This window comes from Protopterus annectens, chromosome 2.part0 (assembly GCF_019279795.1).
Source record: "Protopterus annectens isolate FY-2018-M chromosome 2.part0, PAN1.0, whole genome shotgun sequence".
NCBI classification, from domain to species: Eukaryota; Metazoa; Chordata; order Ceratodontiformes; family Protopteridae; genus Protopterus; species Protopterus annectens.
In genome coordinates this window covers 1,060,482,094-1,060,497,145 of record NC_056728.1, presented here as the reverse complement: position 1 = coordinate 1,060,497,145, position 15,052 = coordinate 1,060,482,094, and positions in this window count along the sequence as shown.

The window sequence follows — 15,052 nt, the reverse complement described above, 5'->3', positions numbered from 1 at the left end:
GGCCACGTGGTTGTCAAATGAGAGATTGCTATCAACTTGGGTCCCCAGGTCCCTAATTACTTCTTCTGTACTTAATGGATTACCACCTATGTGGTAATTTGTGGGCACTTTGTTTTTGCCAAAGGGGATGACTATACACTTCTTGGTGTTTAGCTTGAGGCCATGGCTCTGGCACCAGTTGTCTGTTTCTATGAGGCCCTTTTGGAGGATGCTTGTGTCGGCTGGAGAGTCGATTATAGAGCCCAGTTTGCAGTCATCTGCGAACTTGGTCAGCCACAGTCCTTCCGTGTTGGCCTGTAACTCCGAGAAATATATACCGAACAGGGGAGGTCCCAGGACTGAGCCTTGTGGGATGCCACTTGTAACTGGTTTAGAGTCTGACATGGCTTCAGCAATTCTAACCATGTGGGTTCTGTCCTTGAGCCAGTTTGCAACCCATCTAGTGACATAGGGGTTTATATTTAAGCTGGTGAGCTTATCTATAATGCCCGAGTGGGGTATTGTATCGAAGGCTTTTGCGAGGTCCAGGTAGGCTGTGTGGACCACCTTCCCCTCGTCAATGGCCTTGGTAACTGTTTCAAAGAAATCAACCAAGTTTAAGAGGCAGGATCTGCCCTTAACAAAGCCGAACTGGGTAGGATCCAGTGTCTGTAGGTCCCCAATATCTTTTTTTATGAGGTCCATGATGATCCTTTCCATAGCTTTGCAGACCAAGCTAGTCAGGCTTATGGGGCGATAGTTTGCAGGATCCGTTGAGGCACCAGCTTTGTGGAGAGGGACCACTGTTGATGTACGCCACTCTTCCAGTACATATCCTGTGGTAAGGCTGAGATTGAACAGTAGTTTTATGTTTGGGTTTAGCTCTACTTGGAGTTCATGTAGGACGCAGCCTGGGATACCGTCTGGTCCCATTGATGCTGTGTTTTTTGCTTTGGAGAGGGCGGCCCTTACCTGAGCATCTGAGATGTCAGGGGGGCAGCACTCTGCTTGGATAGATATTTGCCCTTTTGGTGGGGATGGGGGGGAGTTTGCACTGAACCTGTCAGCTAGGATGTTGGCAATGTCTGTGGGTTCAGTGTATTTTTTGTCATTTTGGACCAATTCTGAGCATATCTGGCAATTCCCACCCTGGTTCCTAACATAACTAAAGAAAGCCTTGTGATTATCCTTAGTGTCCTGTGCAATTTTTCTCTCGAAGCTGGCCTTAGACGATTTTATGAGTGCCCGTAGTTTTTTGCTAACACTGATCAGAGATGCCTTCCCTTTTTGGGATTTTGCTCTATCATGTAGTAGCTTCCTCTTTCTATTGTATAGTTTGTTTATGGCTGGGGTCCACCAGACAGGACGTCTGCTTTTGGAGGATTGGGTCTTGGTTTTATTTGGGATGGCATGATTCATGCATTCCTGAAGGTGTTCATAGAATGCGTTTATAAAGGATTCTGCGGTCTGGGGCGTATTTTCCACAGGCCCGGGGGCTTTGAAGGATTCCACCTCGGTTTTGAGGAGTGTGAAATTTGCTTTAGAGAAGTTTTTCACTGTGGTTTTCTGGGCAGGGGGTGGGGTCCGAATGTGAATATCCAGGGAGATTAAATCAAATATCCAAAGAATACAGCCAGCAATATGAGAGTTGGAACCAGCAATTAAATAATAGAAACAGTCTTAAATCCAACGGTATATGCTGGTTCCGGATGTACCAGGAAACACCCACGAAATGCACTGCTCGTTATGCAGACTTACACAAATGCAAGTACACTTAAAATCAACTCCTTCTTCACTCGATGTAGTAAAAATGCAGAACTTTATTAAAAGTAAGCGCTTTCACCGATTAGGCTTCTTCAGACTTTTTACACTCACTGCATTACTGTAGTTTAAATATACAAAGATGTCTTACTATTGGTTACTTAAAAAGAGGCTTAAAGCGCTATGCTCACTTCATATAAACATATACTTTAAAACTTCATTAACATTTAAAACTTCACTAACATTTAAAAACTTAAATATAGCATATGAAACGTCTTATAGTTAATAGCCATATTAAAAAGAATCGTGCATGAAAATAAATCTGTGCATAAACAAGAACACCCATATGCTAGAGATACGCATTTGTATGCATAAGCAAAAAGCAAAAACATAAGCAAAAAACAGTCTAGCATATCATTATCGACAGCTAAATCCATGTACGTACACACAAATGCAGGGTGATGTCATATGAAAAACATTCAGACATATATCTTAAAACTAACCTCATGAAACAGTGATGAAATCACATATGCACAGGTGAAGATAAACCGACATGGCTATACCTCTGTGATCGCAAACTAACAACTAAGACCTATCATGCAAAATAATGATAAAATAACTACATATATATTAAAGATATATCAATTATGGATCCTAAGACCATATGGTAAAGCATATATATGTCTCTATAAAAACACCTATAACCTAAAAAGACAGTGATTCAGTATATAATGGTCAAAGGCCAATATCTTATATCTATTATATGTCTACATAGAAAAAACCTAATAATCTATGGTCCTATACAAATGTACCAACAGCCTAAATGTTGAACCAAGCATGGCCAAGCTAACGCTTGGGTGCTCGAAGTCTTTTTTTCTTCAAAAAAGGTTTCACCTGTACTTTGTCATTCAAGCCTGGGAATTGATCTGCCCTGCATCTGATGATCCACCTCATTTCATTCTCTAAAGTGAAGTTAATAAGATCACCCCCCCTTATACTGATATTGATCTTCTGAATGACCATAAACCTGAATCTATGTGTAATACCCAACTCCATCGTATGTTTAGACAAGGCATTAAACAAAGAACCTTTCCTAATATGATATACATGTTCCCTAATACGTTCTTTTAGGGAGCGATTAGTCTTGCCAATATAAAATGATTGGCATGCTGCGCATCTAGCCATATATACAATGTTTCTGCTCTCACAGTTTGTGTTGGTATAAAACTGATATACTTGTTTCGTCACAGGATGAATAAAGTCCGTAGTCACATCTATATATGCACATTGGTTACATTTCCCACAAGGTCTTGTATTAATATTATGTGTGCCCCTAGGTTCCTTATTCAAAGCACATTTCAGTTTACACAATATTCTTCTGAGATTAGGTTGATTCTTAAATACAACAGTAGGTTTGGGGCCTACAATCTTGCTTATATTACTGTCTAGGCTGAGAATATCCCAGTGCCTATCTAGTATTTGTTTAAGATGAACAGCATCCTTAGTAAAGAACATAGGTGTTCTAATATGTTCCATACTTGCAGGTAAATTTATACAAGATTCCCCCTGGTGTTCTGAAAAATAAGGTTTTGCTATTGTACTCCTCAGTTCATTAACTACATTGGTAGTTCGTTTAAAGGTCTCTTCATTATAACCCCGCTGTAAGAACTTCCTCTGTAGGTTATTTAATTCCTCTCTATATCCTTCATCAGATGGATTCAACCTCAAAATTTGACCTTTCAAAACATTATCAAAAATATGTTTGGGATGCATGCTATCTCTATGCAAGATGGTATTTCTATGACATAGCTTCCTATGTATGGAAGTATTGAGTAATCCATTATTAAGTCTCGAAATATTAACATCTAAGAAAGATATCTCCTCTAATGAATAATTTGGGATAAATTCCAAGAAGTTCGTAGACATATTAATATCCTCAATAAAACTTCTGAGTGTGTCAACATCATTCAACCAAATAAAAAAGAGGTCATCGACAAATGTTAGTGAAGTTTTAAATGTTAATGAAGTTTTAAAGTATATGTTTATATGAAGTGAGCGTAGCGCTTTAAGCCTCTTTTTAAGTAACCAATAGTAAGACATCTTTGTATATTTAAACTACAGTAATGCAGTGAGTGTAAAAAGTCTGAAGAAACCTAATCGGTGAAAGCGCTTACTTTTAATAAAGTTCTGCATTTTTACTACATCGAGTGAAGAAGGAGTTGATTTTAAGTGTACTTGCATTTGTGTAAGTCTGCATAACGAGCAGTGCATTTCGTGGGTGTTTCCTGGTACATCCGGAACCAGCATATACCGTTGGATTTAAGACTGTTTCTATTATTTAATTGCTGGTTCCAACTCTCATATTGCTGGCTGTATTCTTTGGATATTTGACTTATTGTGCTTTTTACGTTACTTCCAGCTTGAGGGGATGGCCGAGGAAGCGACCGTAAACATAGAATTACCATATATTCCAACAACGTCGAACGTGACCTATCATAGAACCGAAAGGTTCAAGGTTTGTGTGACTGGTAGTGAGAATCTACTGCTTGCATACGAACCCAATTTGGGGTTTAGAGTGGGTGAAAATAACAACGCCGAGAACCGTTTGGACCTAATAGCGGATTTACAAGAGTTAGAAACAGAGACCATTAGACTTAAGAAATTACAACTCGAACGCCAATATTTTGAGGCGTGCTTAGCAAAGAAAATTATTCCACGTGGACTTCGGGTATTGAAAATGCCCACATCAGGTAATCGTTTTCCAGCATTACTGTTTAAGTGGCAGCAGCTCAATATAGAGCTGAGCCACAACTACATGAGACTCTTGATTGATTTTCATAAGCCAGAAGAAGATGCTTTAATAATGACTGTGAATAACCTGTTTGGGAACATAAAAAAGAAATATAAAGATGATGACACTGATCCATTAATAGAAAAAACATTGGATAATGTAATGTTGTTTGAGAGACGTTTACTCGAACAAAAAAAGCATAAGATCATGAGAGACACTAAAGATTTTGCTAATTCTAATGTCTTTACTTGGCCAAGATATAATGCCACCACCAGCAATAATGTTAATAATTCTACTAATATGAATACAACTAATAATGTTGGTACTGCCAATGTTAATGGTAATGCTTCTGAATGTGGTAATGTTCCTAGTGACTCTGGTTGTACACATAACATCAATGGTATTGGTTCCTCTAATACATCCAGACCCACTAGGAGGAATGTGTCTTATACGGAGATTGTGTTTAATGACAATGTTAGTGAGAAAGCTGGCACAGATAGAAGTACATCAGTGGTAGAACAAAATGCACCTACACGTGAGATAATAGGTGCTGCCAGCCAAATAGACACAGTAGTGAGGCGCAAGTCCCCCCTTCTGAACGTATGCATGATACTACTCATACCCCTTTCCCCATAGCACAGAAACAGTTTGTAGGCAGAACGAGATCTATGAGCAGGGGCAGACAAAAAAGGAAGGGGTCAGGAGGAGGACAACAGGAACCCACGTTGAAGAAAATGTGGGAAAGGACGATTCGTTAGTGATTAATTTATCTAGTAGGGTCCTAACTACACAGGAAGAAGAAGTGTTGAATAAAGGGCTGAGTTTCATTCCCACAAAAAGAGCTAACTTAGTGGATTCCATTATTGACATTAAGATGTTTATTAGGAATATACAACTGAAACTTGATTTTGGAAATACCAACACATTAAATAATGAACAAAGATTCCGTCCGAACAGTCTGTATATTCCACAAATACATCCTTTACTAGATGTTTTTTCTAGGATAATGGAACAAGATGTTTATAATTATTTTAATGATAATCATCATGTTAAATACAAGAATAATTTAACGTTTAAGCAGAGGCAGGCACTCACAAATCTTAGGAATGACATGACCTTGATTATTAGACCTGCTGACAAAGGAGGACCTATAGTATTAATGGATACAGTGGAATATGATGTATTGATGTACCAACTCTTGGAGAATCAGACTTTCTATGAGAAGGTAAACATGACCACAGTCATGGAGAAGGTATTTAAAATATATGATATACTGGATTATTTATTGGTGAGTTCCGGTATTACTAAAGAACTCTATGACTACCTAAGAATTATTAACCCACTGATACCCATTATACAAGGACTCCCTAAAGTCCATAAATCATTGGTCAGACCACCCATGAGACCAATAGTGGCAGGTCAAGGATGGATGACAGAGCCCTTTTCCATTTTTATTGAATTTCATTTAAGGTCACTTGTTGTTGCTAATAATAGTATTCTTAGGGACAGTAAACAGTTTTTACTTGATTTATATACATATGTTACACAGTTAGAAGATGAAAGTCATTACATATTGGTAACATTAGACGTTGTCAGTTTGTTCACAGTGATTCCTAATGCTGTAGGGATACAATGGATACATGAATATCTCAGAGTCCACTCTGAATACACCTCTGACAAAATTAATTTGATTATACTATTTTTAGAGATAGTTCTAACTAATAATCTGTTCATGTTTGGAGAAAAAAGTATATCTCCAGAAAGATGGCGTAGCTATGGGCACTTCTTGTGCCAATAGCTACGCCAACTTGGTTATGGCACATTGGGAAGAGAATTTTCTTTTTAAGTCTGAAGCATTTCAAAACCATGTAGGTTTATATCGTAGTTTTGTCGATGACCTCTTTTTTATTTGGTTGAATGATGTTGACACACTCAGAAGTTTTATTGAGGATATTAATATGTCTACGAACTTCTTGGAATTTATCCCAAATTATTCATTAGAGGAGATATCTTTCTTAGATGTTAATATTTCGAGACTTAATAATGGATTACTCAATACTTCCATACATAGGAAGCTATGTCATAGAAATACCATCTTGCATAGAGATAGCATGCATCCCAAACATATTTTTGATAATGTTTTGAAAGGTCAAATTATGAGAGCTTCCAGGTTGAATCCATCTGATGAAGGATATAGAGAGGAATTAAATAACCTACAGAGGAAGTTCTTACAGCGGGGTTATAATGAAGAGACCTTTAAATGAACTACCAATGTAGTTAATGAACTGAGGAGTACAATAGCAAAACCTTATTTTTCAGAACACCAGGGGGAATCTTGTATAAATTTACCTGCAAGTATGGAACATATTAGAACACCTATGTTCTTTACTAAGGATGCTGTTCATCTTAAACAAATACTAGATAGGCACTGGGATATTCTCGGCCTAGACAGTAATATAAGCAAGATTGTAGGCCCCAAACCTACTTTTGTATTTAAAATCAACCTAATCTCAGAAGAATATTGTGTAAACCGAAATGTGCTTTGAATAAGGAACCTAGGGGCACACATAATATTAATACAAGACCTTGTGGGAAATGTAACCAATGTGCATATATAGATGTGACTACGGACTTTATTCATCCTGTGACGAAACAAGTATATCAGTTTTATACCAACACAAACTGTGAGAGCAGAAACATTGTATATATGGCTAGATGCGCAGCATGCCAATCATTTTATATTGGCAAGACTAATCGCTCCCTAAAAGAACGTATTAGGGAACATGTATATCATATTAGGAAAGGTTCTTTGTTTAATGCCTTGTCTAAACATACGATGGAGTTGGGTATTACACATAGATTCAGGTTTATGGTCATTCAGAAGATCAATATCAGTATAAGAGGGGGTGATCTTATTAACTTCACTTTAGAGAATGAAATGAGGTGGATCATCAGATGCAGGGCAGATCAATTCCCAGGCTTGAATGACAAAGTACAGGTGAAACCTTTTTTGAAGAAAAAAAGACTTCGAGCACCCAAGCGTTAGCTTGGCCATGCTTGGTTCAACATTTAGGCTGTTGGTACATTTGTATAGGACCATAGATTATTAGGTTTTTTCTATGTAGACATATAACAGATATAAGATATTGGCCTTTGACCATTATATACTGAATCACTGTCTTTTTAGGTTATAGGTGTTTTTATAGAGACATATATATGCTTTACCATATGGTCTTAGGATCCATAATTGATATATCTTTAATATATATGTAGTTATTTTATCATTATTTTGCATGATAGGTCTTAGTTGTTAGTTTGCGATCACAGAGGTATAGCCATGTCGGTTTATCTTCACCTGTGCATATGTGATTTCATCACTGTTTGCGTAGGTTAGTTTTAAGATATATGTCTGAATGTTTTTCATATGACATCACCCTGCATTTGTGTGTACGTACATGGATTTAGCTGTCGATAATGATATGCTAGACTGTTTTTTGCTTATGTTTTTGCTTTTTGCTTATGCATACAAATGCGTATCTCTAGCATATGGGTGTTCTTGTTTATGCACAGATTTATTTTCATGTACGATTCTTTTTAATATGGCTATTAACTATAAGACGTTTCATATGCTATATTTAAGTTTTTAAATGTTAGTGAAGTTTTAAATGTTAATGAAGTTTTAAAGTATATGTTTATATGAAGTGAGCGTAGCGCTTTAAGCCTCTTTTTAAGTAACCAATAGTAAGACATCTTTGTATATTTAAACTACAGTAATGCAGTGAGTGTAAAAAGTCTGAAGAAGCCTAATCGGTGAAAGCGCTTACTTTTAATAAAGTTCTGCATTTTTACTACACCGAGTGAAGAAGGAGTTGATTTTAAGTGTACTTGCATTTGTGTAAGTCTGCATAACGAGCAGTGCATTTCATGGGTGTTTCCTGGTACATCCGGAACCAGCATATACCGTTGGATTTAATCCAGTGAGATTAGTTTATGGTCTGATCTTACCAGTGAGGGATACACTTCTGGTCTGGAACATAGAGTCCCCATGTTGGTGATGATCAGGTCCAGTATGTTTTCCCCTCTTGTGGGAGTGGTAACAAGTTGTTCCATAGTGTTTGAGTTTATAAATTCTAGGAACCTTTGAGCTAGGGTGTTGGAGTTAGAGTAATGCTCCCAGTCTATGTTTGGGTAGTTGAAGTCGCCCAATATAATGGTGTTTGGAGAGACCTTCATATTTTTCAGTGTTCTCAGGAAGACCGAGTGGGGTTCCTGGGTTTGGGAGGGTGGTCTGTAGCAGGCTATAAACTGGAAGGCAGTTTTACCCACTGTTAGTTGCACATGGATAGTCTCTGATGTTTCGTGCTGTGCCACCAACCTGGAGGTGTGGGTATCTTTGACGAATATTGATACTCCCCCTCCTTTTCTGGTTCAGTCCAAGTTTTGGGGCCGAAAAGCATGGTATGAGGTATAATCTGGCAGTGCTGGGGTGCTCTCGGGAGCCTTGAACCAGGTTTCTGTTACTGCACCTGTATGTGTTAGCCCTAGGTGTTAGCATTATGTGTGTTTGTATGCATGCACACAGTTCCACCATGTGGCTGCCATATACGGGGTGTTTGTGGACAGCCACAGACTGTACCTGCCAGGTCATACCGCTCACTGTCTCTGGCCACGGACACAGTACCTGTGCCTGGCAGGGGTGCTACGGACAGTATCAGGTACTAAGCCAGACTGGGTACTGTCATCAGAAGCAGTTGGTTGTTGACTGGACACATGACCCTGCTGGGACTGTCCAGAGCCACGTGCATGTGGTCTTCTAGGACGGTCTAATGACAGCACAGATCCAGCATTGCTGGGGCTGGTACTGGCACTATGGGAGTGGCTGCAGGTTTGTTGTCGTCCGCGATGACTGGCAGCTGATAATGTTCTTGGCAGACGTCCACATCGACACCTCAACTGTCCTGCACTGTCCTGACTCCTGGACATGTAGTTGTGGAACAGATCTAATGTGTCCCCCCAACGTCTATCAATGACCTCGCTGATGTTATGGATGGCAGATGCAATGTCATGCATAGTGTCATTCATAGCAGTGCGATGTGCTCTAAGCTCCCTCAGACCCTGTCTGGTGTACCGTTCCATACGTGCCTGTGCCTGCATTACAGCCTGGAACATAGCTGAGGTTTATAGACCTCTGTGGGCACTTCTGACAGGGGCAGTACGACCACGGATGCTCCCAAGAGAACTCCTGGACATCTGCCTGTGTGGTACCATGTCAGGAATCTGGCCATGGCTGCTGTGAGGGGAAGCATGTGCCAATGATACCACACTACCCTGGTCAATGCCCACTGTATGCTGTCCCTCAGCTAAGGACATTGGTGACAATGTATGTATCGGCAGGATGACTGTGCGCATTGATGGGGCTGACTGCTGTGTACTGTCAATTGGATGACCAACGACAGACCCTGTCACACCTCCCTGTGCCATTATACATGTATCATCATTAGCACTATCCCCAGCAGTGGCTTCAGGTTCCCTGCTGCACTCCACCAGAGCAACATCAAAACCTGTGAGAGGAAGATAGGAAACACAGTTTACAAATGTGTACACGATATTAGCACACAGACACACATGCACACATGCACACAGGCACACATGCACAAAGGCTCACATGCACGCTTGCACACATGCACACATGCGCACATGCACACAGGCGCACATGCACACATGCACATATGCACACAGGCATGCACATGCACATTACGCACACATGCACACAGGTGCTCATGCACACAGGCGCACATGCACACATGCACACAGGTGCACATGCACACAGGCGCACATGCGCACATGCACACAGGCGCACATGCACACATGCACACAGACCTGAAAGCACACAGGCACACAAGCACACAGGCACACTCCTCAGTACAGCAGATACAAACACAGACACACCTGCAATCCAACACATACACAATACTGTTTTAGGGTGGGTGACTGTTTCACAAGGAAAAACATCACTCCACACGTGTCAGCATACAGGTTATATGTTGCACAGGAACATGCAGTGCAAGTGTAGACAGCCCTTGTTAATAACAGTATACGTGTACTTGATGCTTGTGTGTAGTTGTTCAGTGATTGTCTCCACCCAGGGACACAATGTGTACAAGGAGCTAACAATGTTGTGCAAGTGTTACAAGCTGTGGGTGCATAAATTTGCACACACACACACACGCACACACACGCGCGCACACACACACACACACACACACACACACACACACACACACACACACACACACACACACACACACACACACACACACACACACACACACACACACACAAACACATGATGGTGCTACACAATAACAGCTATGTGTACTTTTGTGGTCAGTGGAACTGGATGTGGTGTAGTAACGTGAGCCATGATCAACATGCTTCTTGTGGTCAGTCAACAATAATAATGTGTGCCAGACAGACAGCTAGCATGCTGCACCTGAAGTGCAGTAACATGACTACATCCACAATTACACAGACACTTGTTACATGGGTGTGTAAGGTGGCCAATAGTGAGCATTGTCTAACATGAATGTATTATTTGTTCCAGACTGTTGCACAAAGGCATGATAGGCCTCTACCCCTCAGGTATATTATGTGTGCTGCATAGATAAGTGGGATGCTGAAGGCTGGCCATACAGCAGATGTCATAATTGGACATGTGTAGCAGGCTAAGGTGTAGTGTGTATGCCAAACATGTGTGTGTTGTGTACATGTGTATCTGGTGTGCCTATACAATGTCCAGTACTGTGTTGCCACACATGTGTGTCATGCTCTGTGTATTGCATGTGAGTGAGGCAGCTACTGAGAATAATGGGATATGCATAGTCTCACAGCAAACATGCACAGCATGCATTATGTGTAGGTGTGTTACATGTGCACACACTACACCTCCATATGACATGCACATGTCATTAGCAATAGTATTGTTATTACACACTCACCAGCATGGATTGGCTGCCTTGCTGTCACTCCAGAGGGACCTGCAAACATATGAGAGTGATTGCCAGTGGCCACAACTGTGCCTTTGATGCTGTGAGTATGATAAAGTACAGTAGTACAACAGGTGGCTTTCACAGGTGTACAGATTATGCTCAGAATATCAATCTTGCAGAAGAATGGGCAGTTTAACAGCTACACAAACAGTACACATCTCACACATGCATAGACTACCAGTACAGAGAACAGTCAACTACAGATATGGGATGTTACCTGCACACTCCATTTCAACATGCTGGGTGGCTCTGGCCTCCATGATGACACATGTTTGTGGATGTTCTTGTTGTTGGCCTGGAGCCACAACACTTAGGAGGTGCTCCTCCACACAGGTGAGGGGGGTGGATAGGTACCTCACCACCTGTGGCAAGCTGTTGTCTGTGGATATCAGATGCACACTGCGAGACATGTCTAATTAAATCACTACAGTGATGGCGTACCTGCTCATATGACCGGTTATGCATGCCTATGTCATTTACCCGACGGACAAGTTCTTGCCACAGTGCAGCCCTCTCATGCTGGTTCTGGCTAGTCCTGGAAAACAGCACAGAGTAATTATGCACCAGGCTCTGGTGGATCTCCTGATCCTCTGCTGCTGTATACGGTGGGTTTGTCTGATGTACCATCACCCTGGAAGGAAGGAAAAGAAAATTATGTGAGCAAGTCATGTGGCACACTTAATATTCAAATGTACTGATATCACTTCACTGCCATATATAGCATCTGTCTGTCTATCAGGGGATACACATGTTCGATACCACATATCAGTGCTCAGCCCACAACTGTCTGACAGTGCCTGCCACACTCCATACAGCAAACTAGTATACACCAGCACACGGCACACTGTTTGGGATACAATGCACAACCTCACACTGGGGTATATATCAAGCTAATGGATGAAGAATATTGTCGTCCCATGCAATGAATGCAATACACATGTACAGTTTCTACGGTAATCCACCCTAGTCTTTGATGCCATACCCCTACATGACATACGTGCACAGTTGTTACTAAAGCCAGCATACTGCTGTCACAGAGTATACATGCTGCCAGGTACACACACATACCCTGTAACACACATGTGATTGCGGCCATGGTACAGGCATCATTACACACACATTACACATACATACAACACACAAATGTATGACAACACAGATGAGCATTAACTGTGTACCTTATAGTACTGTGTGCCCCTACCTATAGATACCTATGCATGAGGTATATAATCTGTGCAGACTACAGGTAACACACCAAACAGTGTTACCACAGAATGTAAACATACACCATACTGTAGTGTTTAGGCCTACAACATCAGGTAGTACAACAGTTCATATGTGAGCTGGATTCAACAGCAGTACCACTTACTAAGCATTCATGTATTGGTTCTGCCTATGATGGGACACCACAGTCGTACACAGGGAACTACGGCACAACATATGCCAATCTACTATGTTTGCATCCCAATAACTGACACATCTTTCTCTGGCTTCACACCAAAGACACCAACTACCATGACAGACATAAACTCACGCTAAGCTATCACACCTTTACAGACCTTGCACACAGTCAGTGTCACACTCATTCAATGTCACATAGCTGGTATTGCACTGAGTAGATGTGTGTGTGCATTGTGTCATAGGTAGGTACAATGCTATTGGCCCTGGGACTAGGGCAGCCTAGCCATATGCTACCCTGCCCTTTGGTACACATGTGCTGTGATTTTACTTGCTCCTGTGAAATGGTTACACACAGGTGACTCACAGGGCATATTACCTATCTCCATGACATTCATCAGGGGTATGTATGACATCTACTAATGAGGAGCCTTGTTTGTTAATGCTGGGTGGTTTAGTCCAGGGTATGGCATATTTGTGTACAGAAACCTGTACCTCCAGCATGTGCTGTTTAGTGCGGTGACAGGGATTAGGGCCCTAGGTCATGTATACTGGACGGATTGTGAGGTGTTGCGATGGTGGTTGGCCAACTGGTATGGGTGTGACATAACTCTGTATGTCCAGCACTGGTAACCTCTGTGTAGGCAGTATGCAAGGCACTCTAGCTGTGTTTTTTTGAGTCAGTCTGCATAGGGAATGTGTTTGTGGCCATTATCAGTCTTTGTTAGGTATGTCTGTGGCCTTTCCATTTGCTGTAGTTCTCATGGGAGGTGCATACTGCATAGGACATTGTGAGATGTACAGGGGTACACTGACTTACATTTCCCTAGCTGACACACCTTTTGTGATGACAAGTACCATGTACAGGGATTACAAGACTAGTGTGCCACTGTGGATATTAAAGGGGAGGCTATTGTACACCTGTGTCCCATGTTCCCTTCTGACACCTCCAGTGGTAGCAGGCAACCACCTATGTGGTAGTTAGTGGGTAACATGTTTTGGAATGGGGTATGGTACTGCAGTATCAACACTGGTGGTTTGTTCATGCCTTGTTCACCAGGCACCTGTTGCAGTACATCTGCCCCCATGTCCCCCTCTCTCACTCTCTCTTTATATATATATATATATCTATATATATATTTATATATATGCATATAAATATATATATATCAATATATATATATATATATATATATATATATATATATATATATATATATATATATAAATATATATATATATATATATATATATATATATATATATATATATATATATATATATATATATACATATCTACATATATATATATATATATATACACACCGCTATATAACTATATATATACATATATATATATATATATATATATATATATATATATATATATATATATACACATATCTATAGACATTCATATCTATCTGTATACATGTATGTATCTAAATTTATATCTATATATGTATTTGTCTATTATATCTATATGTATATACATATTCTTTATCTATCTATCCATATATCTCTATGTATCTATACAGACCTCTCTGTTTATGTATATATATATATATATATATATATATATATATATATATATATATATATCGATATATAGATATATATACGTATATCAATATATAGATATATGTATATATATGTATATATATATACATATATATATATATATATATATATATATATATATATATATATATATATATATATATATATATATATATATATATATATATATACATACACACACACACACACACACACACACACACACACACACACACACACACACACACACACACTTCTTAACATCCATTGCTGTTGTGAGTTGTGAGACATACCATTCTGTAATGATATTGCACACTGTTGTGCATAATGCATTATGCTGTCCTCAAGCCATATAGCTGCAGCAGGCCTCACTGACTCAGTCCCACAGAAGTTCACCACCACATGACATATACCTGCACTGCATGCTGTTTTCAATGCCACACACTACAACTTACATTGATATATGCACATAGCAACCTTCAACTACATATGTATGTCCAGCCTTCACTAACAG